At 36.5% G+C, this 6036-nt stretch overlaps 1 non-coding gene across 1 annotated transcript; it reads right to left on the bottom strand.

The window, feature by feature from the left end:
* Positions 1–5224: 5224 nt before the first annotated feature.
* Trnas-aga lies at positions 5225–5306 on the bottom strand. Its single transcript has one exon. It is a non-coding gene; the product is annotated as a tRNA-Ser (tRNA).
* Between the last annotated feature and the right edge of the window lie 730 nt (positions 5307–6036).

Consider the following 6036-nt stretch of genomic DNA (forward strand, 5'->3'; position numbering starts at 1 on the left):
ATACTTATTTTTTTAAGTATTTGAATACTTTTCAATGTATCTGTTCTAGTATTCGCTTGTGCTGGACGTAAAAGTATTTAGTATTCAAATACCTTTGATTTGTGTAAAGTATTTACTATTTAGTATTCAAATACTTTTTGAAAGTATTCTGCCCAGCTCTGCCTGGGGGGACAAATTTAAATTTGCTCTTTTAATTAAATCTTAGCAAGGGAGACACAATTTAACATTTGAAGGTTTTGTTTGAACTTTACAGTACAAGTACAGTACAAGATTACAAGAAAAGGTTAATAATATACAGTTCATTGTTCTTACGAAGATTCCTACAGGTTTTCCACTCATTTGTAGTATGAACAGTCGTATTTATTCCCAATTTCCTATTAGCCTTACATCAGTTACAGGTTGTTCTCAATTTAATTGAAGGGTGGGGCGGGGAGTGAACGAATTTTAATTTCTTGCACAGCAAAATTTGGTAAATCGTTCAATCCTGCTCTGGGCAATGTTTTGCTTGAAAATATCAACTGAAACAGGAGTTTGGTATGTCGTTTGAAATTTTCATTAAACGACTTGAAAACGTTATCCTAACCTTTTCGATTTAACTGTGTATTTTATAGCCGGATTGCTACTAAAGATTGGAAATTGAACCCTGAAACTAATTTACACTCTCGCGCTGAAACTGAAACTATTGATGCACATCAAATTTGATTGAAATATTCATCGATTTTCTCTCACTAATTTATAAAATTGGTAACTTGGAAAACCCTGAACTTTTTTTTTACTACATCCCTGTACTGTAATTGGAGTTTACCTTCCACCCTCTTATCCTCTCATTATATTATTAATTAGACAGATATTACATTACAAAATAACTGCTGACAAGTCAATACTAGAGGTATACTATTTCGATGGTGGGGCCGAGATTCTTCTGTCATTTAAAGTTCTCAGATAACAATTAGAAGCTAGAGATGTAGACTTGGGAGTAGATTTCAAAATTGTAAAACTGTAGTGCCGCATTTAGATCCTCGGTTCGGTGATATTAAAGCTACGACGTCGCTTAATTAAAAATGAAGAGATCAATAGAAAAAGAAATTGAAAAAGAGACTTCCCCTTAATGCAGAATTAGTTAAATAAACCCTTATTGATAAAATTAATCTACGACGAATATAAATTGGTTGTACTTAAAATTCGATCAAGTTAAGAGCAATTTTCCACTTTAAATACTTTTGAAGTGTAATTACATTTCCCGGAAAAGTCCTATACTATAGCAAACCTTATTTACAAATACCGTGTTTTAATCGAGAAGACAAATCATTTAAGGACTAAGGCAATTAATTGCAACTTGTAGTTAGTAATTGTGTTACTTTGTTGAAAATTAGTTTAACAAATTGAGAGCGATTACAGAACATACTTTTGAGGAAATGATTTCGGCTTTTTAGCGAGGGCGGTAATGAATTTGAAAACTATTACACATATTCTAAATGGGCAGCTGTTAGGGAAGTTTGGGTACACGCAATTACACACTCGTTCAACTTCTGCGAGAGTGGAATGATAATGTGAAGTTCGCAAAACGGGCGTTTCAAGGGTGCTTAATATTCTGCTGCAATTGAAAACGGTCCAAACGTGATCAACACCGCATATTACAATTAATCTTCAAGCAGAAAATTAGGGTAGCGAAGAATATTGTTTGCAGATTGCACTTGTAAAGACTATATCCAATGGGAACAATGAAGAAAAAGCAATTAATTGTATTTCACCAAAATTAAAAAGGGAGAGCATTAGATTAATAGTAATGGTAAGGATAACGTGTAACGGGAGCCCTTGAATTGGGTTTATTTTTTCTCGAATTTTCGTCAGGGTAGGTTAGTGTTAGGAAGTGTGGTTCTACTACAACTCTAAATGTGATATTCCAAGTTCAGGATTCAGATTAAAGATGTAGATTTTGAAAATGCAATAAAATAAGAAAATTGCTATCCATATCCGGTAAAACCAGAAGTGATCATGATAATATTTTCTCATGAAAAACCATGTTTAACAACAAACATTGGAAACCGCTGGTTTCAACAGGATGGTGCACCCGCGCACAACGCTTTAATCGTGGGAGAATACCTATCGGACAAATTTCTTGGAAATTCAAAAACGGATTCAGAATAAGACAAAACCGTTTCGATGCAATGCTGGTAACTGTTGATGTATGGAACGGAGATGTGGAGATTGACGAAATAGGATGAACTAGAAGAAATACAAAGGAGGCATTGCAAAGGGATGAAACCGAAGGACACAAAATAGAGGAGCAAATAAACATGGAGAAGGTGAGAGAAGAGCTGAAAGATTCGAGGAAATAACAGAAAGAGAAAGTGATTTGGTAAAAGAATATTTGTAGACGAGGATTAACACAAGGGGAAAACGGAGGGAGTACCGAAATTTCTAATGAAGGGAAGGAAAAACATCAAACTAATAGCGAGGTTTAGATGCGCAAACGAGGGCCGAGGAGAGAAGGGGCGAAAGAGAAAAAGAAAGGAAATACGGACTATGTCGAAAGAAAAAGGAAATTATTGACCATCTGATAGGGGAATGTCAAAAGATAGAAAGAACAAGGAAAGCTGGACAGAATACTGGCTGAGGGAGGAAGAGGAGAAACAATGAAAACAGAAGATAAACGAAACATGGACAGAAATGAACAAAAAAATTAAGTACATTTAGTCTAAATAGTTTTTTTGCCAAAAGCCGTCAATAAAGTTTATATCTCTCTCATTGATTATATTCTACGAATATAATCATATAGTCTAGAAACTGCCGTAATAGCAGTAGATTATTTTATGTGGAGGAAAAGTAACTTCCCCAAATAAAATATGCGTTTTTTTCTTCAAACTTCCCCAGATTTACCCAAAGCACTTATTTTAATGATACGCTTCTATGGGATACATAACGTTCCAAGTGTTTTCCTTTGCATGAATGCTGAATAGGTAGGTGCTTTTTCCTTGGTAACGAAGCAACCTTATTGTTGTATAGTGGAAATTAAATTATTGTGTTTTAATCACGCCATTTTTTGCCCTACGGTAATCGGCTAAAGGAAATTTAATGTTAAAATTAAAATTTAAAGAAACATAATATAAATGTTCATTGTGAAATTAGGGTAACTTGCAAAATTACGAATGATGCCCTATACCTAATTATAAAAATGTCAGTACCATGCCCGTTTTTTACCAAAAATCGACTGCACCAAAATTTCTCGGGAAAACACTTTTTCTTATTAATTTTGGTGCGTAGAATCCAAAATAATTTGTACTTTTTCGATCAGACTTCTCAATCAAAAGTTATAGACTAGAAACCAATTTCGAAAGAAAATTCAAAGGGCTGTAACTTTTGAACTAGTAGCCCAATCTCGGAACTGTTTGAAATTATGTATTCTACAGGCCACATTCTATAAGAAAATTTGTTTCCGGGTCGCCTGAGACAATTTTTTTTTCGAGCCTCAGAAAAAGGCAGTGTATAACCTTCCTTTTTTACCAAAAATCGACAGCACCGAAATTTCTCGTGAAAACACTTTTTCTTATTAATTTTGGTGCGTAGAATCCAAAATAATTCGTACTTTTTCGATCAGACTTCTCAATCAAAAGTTATAGACTAGAAACCAATTTCGAAAGAAAATTCAAAGGGCTGTAACTTTTGAACTAGTAGCCCAATCTCGGAACTGTTTGAAATTATGGATTCTACAGGCCACATTCTATAAGAAAATTTTTTTTTCGGGCCGATCTGAGACAATTTTTTCTTCGGGGCTCAAAAAAAGGCAGTGTACAACCTTCCTTTTTTACCAATAATCGACAGCACCGAAATTTCTCGGGAAAACATTTTTTCTTATTAATTTTGGTGCGTAGAATCCAAAATAATTCGTACTTTTTCGATCAGACTTCTCAATCAAAAGTTATAGACTAGAAACCAATTTCGATAGAAAATTCAAAGGGCTGTAACTTTTGAACTAGTAGCCCAATCTTGGAACTGTTTGAAATTATGGATTCTACAGGCCACATTCTATAAGAAAATTTTTTTTCCGGATCGATTTAGACAATTTTTTTTCGGGCCTCAACCTTCCCTTTTTACCCTGGTGCCATGTAATAATTCTGCCTTTCAGGTCCCAAAAGGACGAAATAAAAAAATACATTTCCTTATCTTTAAATGATGGGATTATTAGAGCAAACGCAATTTCATAAGACATCTTGTAATCAAAAAAAAATGATCAAAGGCCTCGTGTGAGATCGAAGGGACTTCAGCGCATTTTTGTGTGGCAGATCAGTGTTTTATTAGCCAATATTGACGCCACCATCAATAAGATCTTGCCGAAAGCTACCACGTTCACTTTGTCGGTACCATTTTCTCACTTACCGTGCACTCGCAATTCGCGTTTGAAGTTTTGACTCCACCATCATTAAAATCCTTTGGGGTTACCATATTCCCTTTGTCGACACCCACTTCTGATCACCCGCAACAATTCGGATTTGAAGTTTCGACTCCACCATCAGTAAGATCTCGCCGGGGGTTACCACATTCCCTTTGTCGATAAACACCAGTTCCGACGTCCCGTTCGATTCGTAAATTCACAATTTTGGTATAAGATTTCCCGCTAAAAAATCCCGGCATAAAATCGTAATTCAAGTTTTGGGTACTTCACATAGCTCGACCTTGCTATTAGTGACACGAGAAAAGAGAGACCGCGATTCGCGCTGTAAAGAAACTTAATTGGGCGGCCCAAAGTCGACCTAGCCCCTCCGAAGCGCGCCGCGCAAAAAAGGTGGTTTTTATTTCGCCCCCTAGGAAAAAAAACAAAATTCCGCCACGCAGGAGTTGTGCGCGTTGACAAGATCTTCCGCGACGACACCAATTTGAAAAACAATCGGAGAAAAACTGTAGAAGAAAGATAGATAAAAACTGAAAAATTTCTCCAGGTTAGTATAATACGCTCGGGATGGCGTCCAGATGTCGTCGACTCAAAATCTTGTAGCCCCATCCCTAACGTTCTTAATTTTTACACGGCCCCGATAGTTCATGTACACTCCTTGTCTTTTTACAAAGCGTTTTTCCTACGGGCGCGCATTTCTGCCAGCCAGCCAGCCAGCCCAGCCGACCAGCCAGCCAGCCCGCGCAGTGAGATTAAAAGCTACTTTTTTACAAAAAAAATTTTTTTGCAAAATGCGCCTAAAAAACAGTATGTGTTTATTACACAAAAAATTCTCGCAGTCGGTAGGATTCGAACCTACGCTCCCAGAGGGAATCTGATTTCTAGTCAGACGCCTTAACCGCTCGGCCACGACTGCGTGAAAACTCAGTGAAAGGTTGCCCAATTTCTCTGAATTTTAACCTGCATTTTGGTACCGATTTGTTGAATGTGACAAATTCGAAGGAAGCATCACTGAGACAGAGGTTGACAGTGGAACAAATTTTTCAGCTTTTCAGCTACGACTTAACCTTTCTATACTCGTTCGAAAAGAGAAGTCACCTTTTCATGGGTACATTGAGTAATAACATTTTTACTTGCATTAATTACAATGCTTAATGAACACAAGGTGAACAAATTTTAGCGTAGATGTAAATGATAAAAAAGTTAGCAATATTTTAAGCATCGAATTATAGGGGTTGCATTTTTATAGCAAAAAAAACCGCGGGTGAGTAATACAAACTGAAACAATCTCTCCGCAGCGCTCTTTGCAAAAATAAGTAATTATTTCCCTAATACACATAGCGAGTAAATTTTGGTCGGTGAAATCTGCAGCGTGTTAAAAATAGTGTACCGCGAAATTTGAAGATGAATTTATAGCGTTTATACACTTCTCTTAACCCCCATTCTCACAAAACCCACTAAAACCCCGGATTCCCTTTTAGTTTAGTTAAGGGACGCGCGCTTTAATAAATCCCGAAATTGGATTTACAAGATGAGCTTTTCAAAGCCTCGGTGTGTGAAAGAAAACTTCCATGCGAATTTTTATGCCTACTGATAAAACGCTGAACTATGTAGCGTTCAGGGGAGGCTGTTGCTTATTAGATATG

This window comes from Photinus pyralis, unplaced genomic scaffold (genome assembly GCF_008802855.1).
Source record: "Photinus pyralis isolate 1611_PpyrPB1 unplaced genomic scaffold, Ppyr1.3 Ppyr1.4_unclustered_Scaffold3117, whole genome shotgun sequence".
NCBI lineage: Eukaryota > Metazoa > Arthropoda > Insecta > Coleoptera > Lampyridae > Photinus > Photinus pyralis.